The following is a 17746-nucleotide window of genomic DNA, read 5'->3' as shown; positions in this document are numbered from 1 at the left end:
AAAATTGTGGATTTTTGTGTGAGTGTGTGTGTGTGTGTGTGTGTGTGAGAGAGAGAGAGAGAGAGAGAGAGAGAGAGAGAGAGAGAGAGAGAGAGAGAGGGAGGGAGGGAGTAGTGTGCGTGTGATAATGTGTCAGTTGAATGTAGAGGTTGCGTAAAATCAACTTAGATATTTACAAGGTTGCAGAAAGTTACTACCCACCCATCGCCCAGACGAATGAAATATTTTGAGAAATATTAAAAAGGCAGAATATTATATTTCCCTGGATGAGAAATGGAGAACCAAGGTTTTATTTTAAGAGGCAGGAAACAGACTCTGTGCTAGTCATTCCTGACTCTAGGGGGCGGTGCTCATCTCCATTTCTAAGCCGAAGAGCCAGTGCTGTCCGAAGACATCTCCATGTTCATGTGGCCAACATGACTGAACACCAAAGGCGCACAGAACGCTGTTACCTTCCCACCGAAGATGGTTCCTATTTTTCTACTTGCATTTTTTACGTCCTTCCGAACGGCTAGGTTGGCAGAAGCTGGGACAAGTAATAGGAGCTCACTCCGTTCAGGATTCGAACTGCTGAACTGCTTTTCTGATCAACAAGCTCAGGGTCTTAGCCACTGAGCCACCGTGTCCCTAATAATAAATAAACCTGTTCATAAGGAATATAACTGAAGAGCACAGCAACTTGACAATCGCACAGCACGGCTGATCCAAATCGAGAAGGACATGGAGCTGAACTTCAGGAAGCCTCTTTCGAGTCTTCCCCCTGGGAAAATGGATGCGCCATTCATAGTTTTCCACTTTCGGCCCTTGATAGATTAAATGCTTAATCCTTCCATCCTCCATCAAAATGGAGGATAATCTACCTCCATGGCTTTAAGAGGTGTTTTTAGTATGATTCCCTTTAATGGAGGTGCCAACAGTAACCAAATTAATCCCTGGGCTGCTGGCTTTCTCCAGTGAAAGTCAGGAGGTTTCTCCCCCCATGCCTCCCCCCCCCCAATCTGCCTTCTGCTTTTGCAGATGAGCAGTAGGTAAAGATCTCAAAGAGAAAGCGTTTTATTTTCCCTCCTAAAACAAATCATTGGAAGAAAATGTCCTTCTGGGTTCAGTTCCAAGTGGGGAAAAAGACATTGGAAACCTGGAGGCTGCTTGGAAAGATGGTTTAAAGGTGGAGAAGAAGCTCCTGAACAGAAAAGGGGGATCAGATGCTTCCAGATGTTGGGTGAAGAAGAAAAGAGGCAGAGATGCTGAAAGTTCTGGTTTTATGCCCGCTCTTCCCTTTGATCTTGATCTTGTATTCTGAGTGGTTGTCGGGCTCCCATGGGGCCATGCAAGGGCAACTCTCTAGGCTGTCTTTTGAGTCCACATATGGTTGAGCATGGCTTCTTCCCAGGTGCCCTGTGGTGAGATGGGTAAAGGGCTAACGCTACCATGACTTAATCCCATCACCCTGGAGCTGAAGGGGGAGATCTTTGTTATGTAGAATAGACTGGCTCAGGCATTTTAGTGGCCCATTGACAAAGGTGGGGGCTATTAAGAGTGAGTCTGTTCCCTGCCTAAAAACATGTTTCTTCATTACTAATCCGGGGAAATATAATATTCTGCCTTTTCAATATTTCCCAGGATATTTCATTTTTCTAGGAGAGGGGTGGATTTTAACTTCCTACAAGACAAACAAATGCTGTTGTAGATAAATGAGATTCTGGAAGGCAAGAATGAAAGCACTTACCTCACCAGTCAGGAAGTGGCATCAGTTCTGTCACGTGGGGGATGCAATCCAACAGAAAGATCAAAGGAAAATGTTCAGCCCAATTTCTTGCAGGTTTATTTCTGGGTATGGGAATCCCCTCTAGGGCTGCCAGAATCTCCTATATTTGAAAAGATTTGAGATTCAGCAGGGGAACATATGGTTTCTATAGAGAAAGTAAAAAAAACCACTAAAAACAACCACCCAGGGATCAGTCCAAACAAGGAAGCTTTTGGGAATTCTGCTTCCCAAACCAGGGTAAATTACCCCTAATTGAGTAAAAGTAATTTTAATTTTAATTGGACCATGAGAAAGGCTTCGCACCAAAGAATGGAGGCCTTTGAACTCTGGTGCTGGAGAAGACTCCTGCAAGTCCCTTGGACTGCAAGGTGATCCAACTGGTCAGTCCTAGAGGAGATCCACCCTGGCTGCTCTTTAGAAGGCCAGATCCTGAAGAGATCAAAGACTTTGGCCACCTAAGGAGAAGGAAGGACTCCCTGGAGAAGAGCTGGGAAAGATGGAGGGCAAAAGAAAAAGGGGACGACAGAGAAGGAGGTGGCTGGATGGAGTCACTGAAGCAGTCGGCGTGAGCTTAAATGGACTCCAGAGGATGGTAGAGGACAGGAAGGCCTGGAGGAATGGTGTCCATGGAGTCGCGATGGGTCAGACAAGACTTCACAACTAACAACAATTTGGCGAGTGACATACAAACCTATTATCATCACAAAAGGGATATTGGATTAAAGTTTGCCACTTATATTACAATATATATTTGAAAATCTTCCAAGGTTTTCCTACTAGGACAAAAGCAGATGGCATTACAGTGGTGATTTATTGCAAAGTTATAAAAACCAGTCAAAGATAAGAGTCTTATAATGTAGTCTTTCCGATAAGCAGTTTGGGGTAATGAAAGAAAAAGTTTAGGAAGCGCTTCTCTGAAAGCAAAGCAGGATAGGAAATTTGGTGTACACCTCATTCATAATGGTTTCCCCTATTCCTCATCCAGACTTTTCATTGCTGAGCTGCAAAAATCTAAATGACCACTGGGTGAGAGCAAAGAGGTGTGATTCTGCAGCGCTTTGCTGCCATCTAGTGCTTGCATGAAACTTTGCGATTCAAAAGTTCTCATAGCCCTATCCTCATCTTTCCTTAAAATTAGATCAAAGGTATATAACTTCCCCCATGCAAATGTATTTGTTTTTATTAATTTATTTAGAAAATTCATATAGCTACCTACTCGCTCACAGCAACTCTAAGCAGCTTACAAAAAAATTAAAACACAGTATAAAATAAAAATTAAAGTTAAAAAAAATTGCAGTTGCATGAATGGATGCAGCTTCTTGGCCAGACTCAATGGCCAAGGTTAGAGTGGCTTAATTTGGTATGTGAAGCAATCTCAGGGGGTATAGGCTGGATAGGGAGGGAAGGAGAGAGGAAGGAAGGAAGGAAAAGAAAGAAGGAAGGAAGAATGGAAAGGAGGAAGGGAGGAAGGAAGGAGACAAAGAAAGGAAAAAGAAAGAATTAAGAAAGAAAGAAAGAAAGAAAGAAAGAAGAAAGAAAGAAGAAAGAAAGAAAGAAAGAAAGAAAGAAAGAAAGAAAGAAAGAAAGAAAGAAAGAAAATTCTAGGAGGTAGCAGTGGCAAATCTTGTCCCTAACATTGGCAAAAGCACAACACGAAGTTTCTCTTAAAATACAGGAGTTGAGTGACGTGTGTGAATAAATGAATGCTTTATTATTGTGTGAGCAATCACCCATTAGTGGTGCGTGCCTCACTTTAACTGTCATGCTGGCAAGGACTTTGTTTGCATTTTCTGCTTTCGGGGTTCCTGAAACCCAGGAGCAAGCAGTTCTCTGCTGTTTCTTTTCCCACCTCTTCTCCCCAAGGTTTGAGTTTTCTCTCTCCAGGAAAATGGCTGCCGCTCTCAGCGACTTCATTTGCTAGCGTCTTCTCGGAAAGCTTTGAAGATGAAAAGAGTCTGTGTGAGGTGTTAGCCACCTTTCATGGTTTATTCATGGACTTTTAAAATATGTAGGATAGTGGGATGAAGAGAAAGGGAGAGGTGGAATAAAACAGTCGCACCATTTCCCCAGATAATTCTGCAGGTTCCTAGAAACTGAAGTGGGCAGATGTATGCCACTCAGAGTCACTTGGGTTAGATGGGAGGCCATACAAATTTGATAGGTAGGTAGGTAGGTAGGTAGGTAGGTAGGTAGATAGATAGATAGATAGATAGATAGATAGATAGATAGATAGATAGATAGATAGATAGATAGATAGATAGATACTGTAAAGAGATAGATGGATGATAGATAGATAGATGATAGATAGTAGATAGATAGATAGATAGATAGATAGATAGATAGATAGATGATAGATACTGTAAAGAGATAGATGGATGATAGATAGATAGTAGATAGATAGATAGATAGATAGATAGATAGATAGATAGATGATAGATAGATAGATGATAGATAGATAGATAGATAGATAGATAGATAGATAGATAGATAGATGATAGATAGATGATAGATAGATAGATAGATAGATAGATGATAGATAGATAGATGATAGATAGTAGATAGATAGATAGATAGATAGATAGATAGATAGATGATAGATACTGTAAAGAGATAGATGGATGATAGATAGATAGATAGATAGTAGATAGATAGATAGATAGATAGATAGATAGATAGATAGATAGATGATAGATAGATAGATGATAGATAGATAGATAGATAGATAGATGATAGATAGATAGATGATAGATAGATAGATAGATAGATAGATAGATAGATAGATAGATGATAGATAGATAGATAGATAGATAGATGATAGATAGATGATAGATAGATAGATAGATAGATAGATGATAGATAGATAGATAGATAGATAGATAGATAGATAGATAGATGATAGATAGATAGAGGATAGATAGATAGCAATAGCACTTAGATCATTTCACAGTTCCCTCTAAATGGTTTACAGAGCCAGCTTCTTGCCCCTAACAATCTGGGTCTTCATTTTACCCATCTCAGAAGGATGGAAGGCTGCATCGACAGCCTGGTGAGATTTGAAGTGCAAAATTGCAGTCAGCCAGCCGTCAGCAGAAGCAGCCTGCATTGCTGCACTCTAACCCTTGCGCCACGGCAGCTCATAACCACAAATGGTTTCTAAAGAGACAGTCAGTTAACAAGGATTAGCTCTAAGTTCACATTGGGCAATGTTCAGTTTGAACTGGGCCTGTTTGACGCGGCGAGATGTTCTCGTTTATCTCTTCTACCCTTCCTACCCTCTCCTTTACAAATCACTGACTGGCAAATGAATATACCAAGGGTGCACAGCTGCATAGCTGGCTGGAGGTAGGCATGTGGTTTGGAAGGCAAGATCTATAAAGAATGGAATGACTGTAGAACCGAGCTATAATTTTCATTAGTGTGACATCTAAGCTAGTTCTCTGCCTTCTGTTCCTGTCTAAACATTTGAGATAAATTATGATCTGGGACCTCATCTGTCACTAAACAACTGAATCTTAATGGGAGCTTTCAGGAGGCAAGCGAACCTGTTGTTTTCGGTCTTTGCACCACAGGAGTGGACTTGAGAGCAGGATCATCTTCCCTAATTTGCAGCAGATATTTTCCCCCTCCCTTCACACACCCCCCAACGGCAAATTGACAGAAAGTAATCGGTCTGCATTGTGTTGAAACAACAACAACAACCCAAATCGGCTTTCCCTTATGACTCTTCTCATTCAGTTGATATGATAATGTTTGTGTGCTAACTACATGAAATGTGGAAATTTTACAGTGTGAAATGTGGGAGTTAAAATCTGATATTTGACTAAGCTGTCTTCAGGAATCCCCACTTTACTGCCAATCAGTGTAATTATCCTACTTTGAGCAATTGTCCTACTTCAGACAGAATAACACAGTTGGAAGGGGACCTTGGAGGTCTTCTAGTCCAACCCCCTGCTGAAAAAGGAGACCCTGACCTATGCCATTTCAGACAAACGGCTCTCCAACATCTTCTTAAAGACTTCCAGTGTTGGGGCATTCACAACTTCTGGAGGCAACTTCTGTTCCGCTGATTCATTGTTCTCACTGTCAGGAAATTTCTCTTTAGTTCTAGGTTTCTTCTCTCCTTGATTAGTTTCCATCCATTGTTTCTTGTTCTGCCTTCAAGTGCTTTGGAGCAGGGGTCACCAACCTTTCGGACCTCAGGGACCACTAAATTCATAATTTTAAATCCTGCGGACCATTAATATGAGCTGCCTAATGACCAGCTGGGTGGACGTGGCAAGGTGGTCATGTGACTGGGTGGGCGTGGCCAACTCAATATCACTCACATCGAGGGGCGCCTTACTAGCCTCTACTCATCACTCCTTAGGGCCCGGGCTCCTTATGGCCCCAACAGGAAGCAGTTGCTGGAGCTAAGCAGCCCCCAGGAGAAAGAGTTGGCAAAACAGCTCAGTTCAAATTGGATCTGGCCAAGAAGGAGGCTCAGCAGAAGCACCTCACTGAGGACTAGGAGCATAGGCTTTCCAAGCAGAGGGAAGACCTGCAGGAGTGCAAGACCAGGTGCCGGGGCCTGGAGGCTCACTGGGCTGTGGTCACCACCTTAGCTTTTAATAATGAACTGCTTTGCTCTTCTATGACCATAACGCTGCTTTCTGTTTATCTTTTCCATTTTCTCTCCTTTCCTGTTTTATTTCAAGTTTGAATCAATATGAAGCCGTGGGTGTGGAAGTCAAACATTGCAACTGGGTTAGTTTGAAGGCCTTGAAGAGAAATTATGATGCAGTGATAGCCAAGTGAATGTATAAATAAAGAACCAACAGCATACGGCACAGTGCAAGAGTCCTCACTTGATTCACACTTCATTTAACCCATAATGTAGTTTATGGCTCCGGATGTGGTGAATCCAAATATTGCCATTTATAAATCACAGTTTATGGCTTAGGGGTGTTGTACGAAGCCAGCCAACTGAGGATTCGTCAATAAATCATGGCTTAGCACATGTACCGGTATCGCTTCTCAAGATTTTCTGATTCCCTTGGAAACTTTGTTTGCCATTCACTTCGCATTTCTAACTTCCCCTGAAGTTTTTTAAATTTCTCCTCGATCGGAGGAAGGCAAGATGCTGAGTAAGATCCCGAGGCCAAGCACCATAGCTTGAATTCTTTTGGGAATGGCGAGCTGCAAATTCTCTGATTGCTATCCAAAGCGTTTTTGCAGTTCTCCTTACATGCAGGTTAATGACACTATTTATTGGAAGAAGCATAAAGCATGGAAAAAGGAAAGTGCTCGCGTCAGCAGGCCATTATTTTTTTTTGGAATTAGAAATTAGTCAGGATGGTTGGTGCAAAAACCTTGCACGACTTTTTAATGCTACTTGTAATCAGAGGACGGGGAGGATAGACAGTCTCCAAGGATGTGACTTGCAACGAGTTTTTGCATCAGCTGGAAAGCTGGCTTCACAGATCATGACAAGCCGCAATATGTTTTCTTGTGGTTTTACTGAATAAGCCACACTTGCCTGTGCTGACAATTTGCTAAGCTTATACCAAACAAACAATGTTATGACTTAGAGCAGGGGTGTCAAACTCAATTTCATTGAGGGCCCCATCAGGACTGTGGTTGACTTTGCGGGGGAGGGGGTGTGTGACTGTTGGGTGTGGCCAACTGGTGGGCATGGCCAGCTTGATGCCACTCCTCAAACTGCTGCCATGTTTCCTCTTTGCATTGAGTAGACCAGTACGGGCCAGATCTGACCACATTGCGGGCTGCACCCGGCCCGCGGGCCTTGAGTTTGACACCCATTACTTAGAGTGTGAGACTCAGCATAGGGTTGTGGTGGGTTGTTTTTGCAAAGCTTATAGAGGACTTAAAAGTCGTCCCTCCCAAAGTAAACACAAACGTTGTTTTGAGCACTGCCAATCAGGCATTTTATGTCACTTTGCTTTTCATTTATCTGGTTTGTTGGTTTCCTCCAAAGTTCGGTAGCAGCTGTTCGATTTATAACCAAGCTTTAAGAACGTTTTGGAATTGTGGATCGTAAAACATGGTTTAGAAATCACGACGAGCGAGTTTGCTTAATATCCCAACCACAAATCATCTGGCGTCCTTTGCTCTATCGCCTTTTGTCTGTTTGGAGCTTAGCGACGGAGGCCGAGGTGTGCCGATTCTCCCCCAGACACCCAGTTTCCTCCGCCCAGAAAAAGTAGTTGGAGTAAAGTTAAGTAAGACCTTGGAGGAAAGCTGGCTCAGGACCTCGGACAGTACTGCCAAATACCAAACCGCAGTTATGTCCCTCATAGATTTATACAATAACCATTGTCTCCAATTGTCCCCACAATTGTTCTATTGAGGTCAGCTGGGCCGAGAGAGGGGCTTACCCTTACTTGGAGGCTTCATCGTCCAAGGTCATCCCACTTCATTCGTTTCGATCTGTTTTCCCTGAAAGATGCAGACACGGATAGCTGTGTGAAGTAGAAGTGGTGAAGTAAATACACACACACACACACAGAGCCATCCATGTGTGTGTGTGTGTTTATTACATATACTGTATATGTATATATGTATGTGTATGTATGTGTATATATAGATGTGTGTGTGTATATATGTTTGTGTGTCTGTGTATACATACTTACATACACACACAGAGAGACATCCATAAGTATGTGTTTATTATATATGTATATATGTAGCTATATGCATGTATCTTATATGTATGTATGCATGTGTGTGTGTGTGTATGTGTGCGTGCTTGCACAAACATGGGACGCGGTGGCTCAGTGGCTAAGTCATGCCATCCACATGACCACGGAGATGTCTTTGGATGAATACATATACATATACAAATAAAAACATAATAGCCAAGGCAGCCCACCTGCCCACCCACCCATCCTCGGCAGCTCAGCCCCCTTCTCCCCTTTCCCTCACAACAACTCTGTGGGGTGGGCTGGGCTGGGCTGAGAGGGAGGGAGGACTGGTCCCCGGGAGCTTTTGTGGCTGAGGGAGGGGGGGACTCGAACCTGGGTCTCCCCGGTTCAAATCCACCACCTGGTGAAAGAAAGAGATGGGAGGGTCCTGGTGCCATGTCCCTGAAAAAGCTCCCATCGTGAGGGGAGAGCAGAGCTGGGGGTCTCCTCCACTCACCCCCTTCCCTGTCTCTTGAGTGTTTTAAATGCATTATTATTGTTGTTGTTGTTGCTGCTGCTGTTGTTGTTGTTAGATTTCCATCCCACGTTTTAAATATATAGCTGGTCAGCTGAAGATGATGAACATATCAAATACTTCTCCTGTTTACCTCACAAAAACAACAACGACCCTGTGAGGTGTTTTTGTTTTTTCCCCTGAGGGAGAGGGGCCAGCTCTTGACTTTTATTCCATTGATAGGACTGGCCATATTTATATTTATATTATTAATATTGATATTAATACTTAGTAATATTGATATTAATACTTAGTAATATTAATATTATTAATGTTAATATTTATATTTATATTTATTATATTATATTTATTATATTATATTATATTTATTATATTATATTTATTATATTATATTTATTACATTACATTACATTACATTACATTATACTATTATATTATTAATATTATATTTCTATTTTTCCATCTTTATCTTTATTTATATCCATATCCATATCCATCTTTATCTATTTCTATTTATCCATCTTTATCTTTATTTATATCCATATCCATATCCATCTTTATCTTTTTTATCTTTATCTATATCTATATATACGCAGACACACCTTTATCAATGTATCTATATCTATTCCTATCTTACCTATATCTATATGTTTATTATTTGTCTCCCACCTTTAGTATTTTTACAAATAATTCAAGGTGGCCAAGATATCCCACATGCCTTCCTCCTCCTATTTTCCACACAACAACAGCCCTGTGAGGTGGGTTGGGCTAACATTGAGGGACTGGCTCAAAGTCACACCGTTTGTTTGTTTTTTATGGCTAAGGCAGGACCTGAACTCGCACCCCCTTGCTTTCTAGCCTGGTGCTTTAACCACGAGATCAAACTGCCTCTATATCCCAGGCAAAACAAAACAAAAAACAAAGCAGAAAGCAAGAAAGCAAAAAAAAGGAAAACAAAGCATGCACCAGAGATTGGGGAAAAGCCCCTCCCCCCCCCCCCCGAGACCCTCAAGCTGCTCCCCTTCTGAGGGGAAATTTTAAAGAAGAGATTGGATATCCATTTGTCTGAAATAGTGTAGGGTTTCTGGCCTATGCAGGGGGTTGGACTAGAAGACCTCCAAGGTCCCTTTTGTTATTCTGGTTTCATTTTTTTTTTTTTTTGGCTGAAATGCTAGCCCTCATGAGGCCTAGCATTCGATGGCTTGGACTCACTTTGGGTTTCGCATACTGGATACTAAGCCCCAAGGAGTCTTTTCAGTGGCCCCCATGTGGCAGGGGGCCCCCTTTGTGTGTCCCCTACAGCTTCCATAGGGCTGTTCTGCCCCCCCTCACCCCCATACACACCTGGTTGCCATGGGTTACTGACTCGGACCTGGCTGCACAGGTATTGGGCTTAGAGGAATCCGGAACATTGGAGAGGAAAGCCTAGAGTGGCCCAGCAGGAGCCCAGGTGTGGCAATTAAGGCTTTCTCTCTCTTCCTGGTCTCACCTGCAGCAGCTCTGATCGGAAGCAGGACTTTTACAGAGGCAAAAAATCCCTCCTTCTCTCCTTCTCTCCCTCCATCCTTCTCTCCCCTCATCCCTCTTTCTCTCCCTTCATACCTCCTTCTCTCCCTCCCTCCTTCTCTCCCTTCATCCCTCCTTCTCCCCCTCCTTCTCTCCCTTCATCCATTCTTCTCTCCTTCTCTCCCTCCCTCCTTCTCTCCCCTCATCCCTCTTTCTCCCCCTTCATCCCTCCTTCTCTCCCTTCATCCCTCCTTCTCTCCCTCCCTCTTTCCTGCAGCGAAGAGAGCTTTCGTTGGTCTACAGTGGTGAAAAAAAAACCCAGGAGGAATCTGGGAGCAATTTTTTGCCTCCCACAAACCAATTTGGTTAAAAGGCACCAACTTTCATGAGCCTGTGCTTTTTTAAATCAAATTTGTAAGATGGAAACAAAGGGGGTGGGTGAGGAGTGGGCTGCCCGGCTTCTAATTAATTGAATTAATTAAAGAAAACCCATAAGTAATTAATTATAGTTGTTTATTAATAAATTAAGAAATAATAATTTGTTAGATTTATTGAAATAGTATATAATAGTTAATCATATATTTATTGTTAAAATAATGTATTGTTAAATTAATAAAAGCAATTAATCAATGGAACATCTTGCTCCCTGGAATTGAGAGTAAAGGTCCTCCTCACACACATATATGCCAGTCGTTTCTGACTCTAGGGGGCGGTGCTCATCTCCATTTCAAAACCGAAGAGCCAGCCCTGTCCGAAGACATATCCGTGGTCACGTGGCTGACATGACTAAATGCCAAAGCTGCACGGAACGCGGTTACTTCCCACCAAAGGTGGTTCCTCTTTTTCTACTTGCATTTTTATATGCTTTCGAACTGCTAGGTTGGCAGAAGCTGGGACAAGTCACGGGAGCTCACTCCGTTACACGGCGTGAACCGCCAAACTGCCGACATTTCTGATCGACAAGCTCAGCACCTTCACCACTGTGCCCCTATTCTGAGAACCCCATTGCTGGAGATTTTCAAGAGAAGATTAGACAGTTATTTGTCCAGGATGGAATAAGCTCTTCTCCCTTGGACAGGGGGTTGGACTAGAAGACCTCCAATGACATTCTATTCTATTCTATTCTATTCTATTCCCATTAAAAACAACCAACAACAACCATATTTAGTTTATACATATTTAAAAAGCAGACATACAATCTCCTGATTTTGTGGGTGCTCCATCGCTGGAGGTTTTCCAAAAGAGATTGGACAACCATTGTCTCTATGATGGAATAAGGTCTGCTGCCTCAGGCAGGGGGTTAGACTAGAAGACCTCTGAGGCCCCAATGATTCTAGGATTGTCACCAAATCAGAGTGAGGCTTCCAATAGGCTGAACCCCATTTCACCCAACTTGGAAATTCAGTTTCTGACACCCACTGGAGTGCATCCAATTTTCCAAAATTGAAAAGAGGATGTAGAAGAGAACTTGAAGGGGATTTATTTGTGGGGGGCCCCAAAAGCCCAAGTGAAGGTTTTGATGGTTTGAAGGGGGACAAAAGCAGCTGGAAGCCAAACAGAAATTTAAACAAAGGTGTCCTCTGAGGGGCGGGTGTAAAAGAAATTGTGACGGAGGCCACAACCGCATCATCAATGCAGCCAAAAATGGGAGCAGGGCTTTTTGCTCATCGGGCATGGCTGCCATCTTGACTCTTTTTATGGTTATTGAAGAATTTTTACGACAGGCCTCAGGATAGGCGAGAAGAAGAGCGAGCGAGCAAGAGAACGGGAATTGTTTTCAAATTCTTTATTGGCATAAATAATTCATACATAATTTTACCTCAACAGACACCTCACCAAAAAGCACAAGGAACAAAACAAAACAAAAAGAAAGAAAGGAAAAAAGAAAAAAAGAAAAAAAGAGAGAAACCTCTTAAAACGCTCCATTCGTGTTTGGTTTATTTCGTTTTGTTTTGCAGTATCCCTGCCACTTGCACTCCCGCCAACAGCAGAAATTATAAATACTTTCCCTCGTGTGTAGAAAAATTTATAAATGGTACTGTACAAATTTACAATCTGCAAGAAGAACAATGTTTTCAGTTTTGCTTTACTCCGTGTTTTTTTTTTTTTCCTTCCTCCCCGTCCGGTTATGGTAGAGATTTTTTTTTAAATGTGGGTTTTGTTTTTTTGCCTGAGAATCAACAGTTTGCTTGCTCAATTGTTTCTAATGATGAGGATTTGGCAACAACCGATATAAAAACAGATATATGCGTATTTCATACAGCTAGTCCTTGACTTACAGCCAGCAAAAAAAAAAAAAAAGCCCGTTTGGGAGAGTGGGTTTAGGCTTATGACCATGAGACTTGCTTAACAACCAGTTGAAAAATTAGGTCTGTTTACGTGGTGCCTCGATTTATGGCCGCAACAATTTATGCCCGGAATTCTGCTCTCGATTGTGGTCATACGTTAAGAATATAACTTGGATGCAGTTAGTAGTCACAGTCTTGAATTAAATTAACTTAAAAAAAAAATGACGGCTAAGAAATCTTGTGTTAAATTCTTCACTAACATTCTTCTGGCTGGGTTTTTTTTTTAATTGGGGGGAAAAAAACCCCAAATAATGGTGGCTTTTCCTGAGACTGACTCTGGGATGGATCCGATAGAGCCATGATGGCAAACCTGTGGGATTAGCAGCTCGGCTCGTTTTATAATAATAAGACTGGAAGTCTTTAAGAAGATGTTGGATAGCCATTTGTCTGAAATGGTATAGGGTTTCCTGCCTAGGCAGGGGGTTGGACTAGAAGACCTCCAAGGTCCCTTCCAACTCTACTATTGTATTGTATTGTATTATTGTACTATTATTGTATAACGTGAAGCTGTTGCTGCTGATGATGACTTTTTAAAAGTTTAGTAACTAGACAAGACTCCTGCTCATTTCACAGACGACCGACTCATTTCTCCCCTTAAAAGGGTTGGAATGGAAGCAGATCAAACTCTTGAGGCCATTTTGTGGAAGACGGGTGGCCTCGGTTCTTTCACCGCTTTCGTTTCCCAAACTCACCTTATAGTGGAGTAAAATGGCACTTTCCCCCCCCCTCTCCCCCTAGGAGAAAAATAAAAAGGGTCGAACAAAAACGGATCTTATATTCGCCGTTATAAAATGGTCTTGGTGGTCCATATAAAATTGAGCGATCCCAATTGCTCCATCGCAGGCAGATGTCGTCTTTTTAATCATTAGAAAACATGGGGGGGGGGGATATACACACTATATTGCCGAAAGTATTCGCTCCCCCATCCAAATAATTCAGAATCAGGTGTTCCAATCACTTCCATGGCCACAGGTGTATAAAATCAAGTCCCTAGGCATGCGGGCTGTTTTGACAAACATTGGTGAAAGAATGGGTCCTCTCAGGAGCTCAGTGAAGTCCAGCGTGGAACTGTGATAGGATGCCACCTGTGCAACAAATCCAGTCGTGAAATTCCCTCGCTCCTAAATATTCCACGGTCAACTGTCACTTGAATTCCCTTTGCCACTGAATTTCAGTCCGCTGACCTTAAGAGTGCCAGATTGCTGCAGAGGTGCCCAAAGCCTGTGACAAATCTACTCCTGGGTGTTAACGGCTGAACTTCCTAATTTCTAAAACCCTACAATCTGTAGTAAGCGTGTGATGCCAAGGACAATATTTTGCTTAGATGTGCCCCGAACGTTCTCGCCGTTGCCTAGCCAAGCAGAGGCCGACGGCTCGCACCGTTTATCCTCGCGCCCTTCGCGAGTTCTCAGGGAAAAGAGAAATATTTGGCAAGCGGGCCAAGAAAAGGATGTTCAGTACAGAAATATTGACAAGCATGTGTGCAAAAGGAGCATGTCACCAATCTGTGCTTTTTTCCCCTGCTACTGGCTCGGAAGCCAGTGGGGATTTCAAAATGCCACTGCGTGGGCAGGAAAAGAGAGGGGGTGGGGGGGGAAGAGAAGCAGCCGCAGTGGTGAAAAGCCAGGAACACAAATGCCATTAGACTACGTGTGTTTGTGCATTTGTGTGTGTGTTTAAAGAATTAAAGGGTCTAAAGAGGGTTTTCCCCAGGATTGTTAATAAGGCAACCGGAGAATTAAGAAAGGAATGTGCGGTGCAGAGCAGAGCAAGAGCTTATGGGATGTGTGGATTAGAACACATCTGCCTTGTGTTTTTCTGCATTTGGGAAGCGGACTTCCACGCCCCTTTGTGTGTGGGTGTGTATTTGCTCTACTACTCAAAGGTAATCGGGGGGGAGGATCAACTCGGGTTGTGCTGCCCTTGGTAGCTGGGATTAGAGCCCAAAATTAAGGCTCTGAAATAAGTCCATTGATCCATGTGTTTCTATGCATTTGTCTGCCTGCATGTATATGCACACACAAATGGGTGTACACTGAACGATATAGGTAAGTGAGAGAGCCAGTTCGGTGTAGTGGTTAAGGCACCAGGCTAGAAGCAAGGAGACGGTGAGTTCTAATCCTGCCTTAGATGGAAAGCCAGCTGGGTGGGTGGCCTTAGGCCAGCCACTCTTCCTGAGCCCTAGGGAGGAAGCAAAGGCGACAAAACTTTGGCAAGATGACTTGGAAGGCATAAAAATAAATAAATGAGTACACCGAGACTTCGCCTTACAGCCATTTCTTCAACGTCACAATGGCACTGAAAACAGCAACTGATGACCAATTTTCCACACTTAGTGGATTTCTAAGATATACATGAGAGGCAAATGGATGTCAGAGAAAAGACTGGCTGAGCTACGGAAGGAGGAGTCAAGCCGGGAATTAGTCTGGAATCATTATGTAGGCATAAGAGGTCCTTGAATGCCATTGAACCTTATCTAGCCTTGCCTAGTCTTGCCCAGATGCAAATCAGAGGTGGTATTCAGCAGGTTCTGACCAGTTCTGGACAACCGGTGGCAGAAATTTTGAGTAATTTGGAGAATTGGTAAAAATACCACCTCTGACTGGCCCTGCCCTCATCCATTCTCTGCCTCCCAAGTCCCAGCTAATCGGGAGGGAATGGAGATTTTGCAGTATCCTTCCCCTGGAGTGGGGAGAGAATGGGGATTTTGCAGTATCCTTCCCCTGGAGTGGGAGGGAATTAGGATTTTGTAGTATCCTTCCCCTGGAGTAGGGAGGAAATGAGGATTTTGCAGTATCCTTCCCCTGGAGTAGGGAGGAAATGAGGATTTTGCAGTATCCTTCCCCTGGAGTAGGGAGGAAATGAGGATTTTGCAGTATCCTTCCCCCAGGAGTGGGGAGGGAATGAGGATTTTGCAGTATCCTTCCCCTGGAGTGGGGAGGAAATGGGGATTTTGCAGTATCCTTCCCCTGGAGTGGGGAGTGAATGGGGATTTTGCAGTATCCTTCCCCTGGAGTGGGGAGGGAATGGGGATTTTGCAGTATCCTTCCCCTGGAGTGGGGAGGGAATGGGGATTTTGCAGTATCCCTCCCCTGAGTGGGAGGGAATGGGGATTTTACAGTATCTTTCCCCTGGAGTAGGGAGGGAATGGGGATTTTACAGTATCCTTCCCCTGGAGTGGGGAGGGAATGGGGATTTTGCAGTATCCCTCCCCTGGAGTGGGAGGGAATGGGGATTTTGCAGTATCCTTCCCCTGGAATGGGGAGGGAATGGGGATTTTGCAGTATCCTTCCCCTGGAGTGGGGAGGGAATGGGGATTTTGCAGTATCCTACCCCTGGAGTGGGGAGGGAATGGAGATTTTGCAATATCCTTCCCCTGGAGTGGGGAGGGAATGGGGATTTTGCAGTATCCTTCCCCTGGAGTAGGGAGGGAATGGAGATTTTGCAGTATCCTTCCCCTGGAGTAGGGAGGGAATGGGGATTTTGCAGTATCCTTCCCCTGGAGTGGGGAGGGAATGGAGATTTTGCAGTATCCTTCCCCTGGAGTGGGGAGGGAATGGGGTTTTTGCAGTATCCTTCCCCTGGAGTGGGGAGGGAATGGGGATTTTGCAGTATCCTACCCCTGGAGTGGGGAGGGAATGGGGATTTTGCAGTATCCTTCCCCTGGAGTGGAGAGGGAATGGGGATTTTGCAGTATCCTTCCCCTGGAGTAGGGAGGGAATGGGGATTTTGCAGTATCCTTCCCCTGGAGTGGGGAGGGAATGGGGATTTTGCAGTATCCTTCCCCTGGAGTGGGGAGGGAATGGGGATTTTGCAGTATCCTTCCCCTGGAGTGGGGAGGGAATGGGGATTTTGCAGTATCCTTCCCCTGGAGTAGGGAGGGAAGGGGGATTTTGCAGTATCCTTCCCCTGGAGTGGGGAGGGAATGGAGATTTTGCAGTATCCTTCCCCTGGAGTAGGGAGGGAATGGGGATTTTGCAGTATCCTTCCCCTGGAGTGGGGAGGGAATGGAGATTTTGCAGTATCCTTCCCCTGGAGTGGGGAGGGAATGGGGATTTTGCAGTATCCTTCCCCTGCCACGCCCACATAACTGGTAGTAAAAAAAATTGAATTTCACCACTGCTTCTAAGACAATTTTCTTATCCTCTGCACTAAACAGAACAAACCTCACTGTGAACAAGAAAAGGTCTGACACAACTCCCTGAAGCGGATCGGGGAAGGGGACGAGAGTTCACGCTCCTTCAACAGATCTGTAAATAAACCCATGTCTCTATGGAGCTGGCTAATAAATCTCAGCTACCGGATAACCACAATCCCACCCTTGGAACTCCTATTAGTTGGCATTGTGGCGGTTTCCCTTATATCCTCTGTTCTGAAGAGCTGGTTATTTTTAAACCGGATAACAATCCATCGATAAAAAAGAACAGGGTGGAAGAGGGCAATGAAGCCAAAAGAAGAGAGATCAAAGGAAGGGAGGGGGAATGGAGATTTGTTATTGATAATTTAAGATTTGGCCGGGGGGGGGGGAAATAAGAAAGCGTGATGAGAACATAAGCCGACATGCTTGGCTTCTTCAGGATTGGAGGCGGGGTGGGGTGGTGCCAGCAAATAAACCATGTTCGATGCCAACATGGCAACCGTTCCTCTTTTACATTTTCCTCCAATCCAAAGAACCAGCAAATTTGTTTTCCTTCTGCGTGTATTACAGGTGGTCGTTCGGCTTACAACCGCAATGGAGCGCAAAACATTTGTGGCTAAGCGAGACAGGTGTTAATAGCAATAGCAATAGCGCTTAGACTTATATAACGCTTTACGGTGCTTCCCAACCCCTCTCTAAGTGGTTTACAGAGTCAGCCTCTCATCCCCCAACAGTCTGGGTCTTCATTTTACTGATCTCAGAAGGATGGAAGGCTTAGTCAACCTTGAGCCGATCATGATCAAACTCCTGGCAGTTGGCAGAATTAGCCTGGAA

The 17746-nt window shown here is 43.8% G+C and overlaps 1 protein-coding gene across 2 annotated transcripts in view; it reads right to left on the bottom strand.

The window, feature by feature from the left end:
• The window catches only part of NOS1 (nitric oxide synthase 1), a gene marked incomplete at its 3' end in the record, with an annotated part of 180174 nt that extends 169840 nt beyond the window's left edge, over positions 1-10334 (bottom strand). Inside the window, exons 1-3 of one of the 2 annotated variants that reach the window (XM_081966841.1) lie at positions 10265-10334; positions 8140-8200; positions 1727-1865 (exon numbers count right to left, since the gene is read on the bottom strand). Of the gene's footprint in view, positions 1-1726; positions 1866-8139; positions 8201-10264 lie in introns of those variants that run through there. The other variant, XM_081966843.1, reaches the window with a different exon arrangement.
• Between the last annotated feature and the right edge of the window lie 7412 nt (positions 10335-17746).

The sequence above is a fragment of the Natrix helvetica genome, assembly GCF_964273705.1.
Source record: "Natrix helvetica genome assembly, chromosome: 14".
Classification (NCBI taxonomy): domain Eukaryota; kingdom Metazoa; phylum Chordata; class Lepidosauria; order Squamata; family Natricidae; genus Natrix; species Natrix helvetica.
This window is presented reverse-complemented; position numbering and strand designations above follow the sequence as displayed.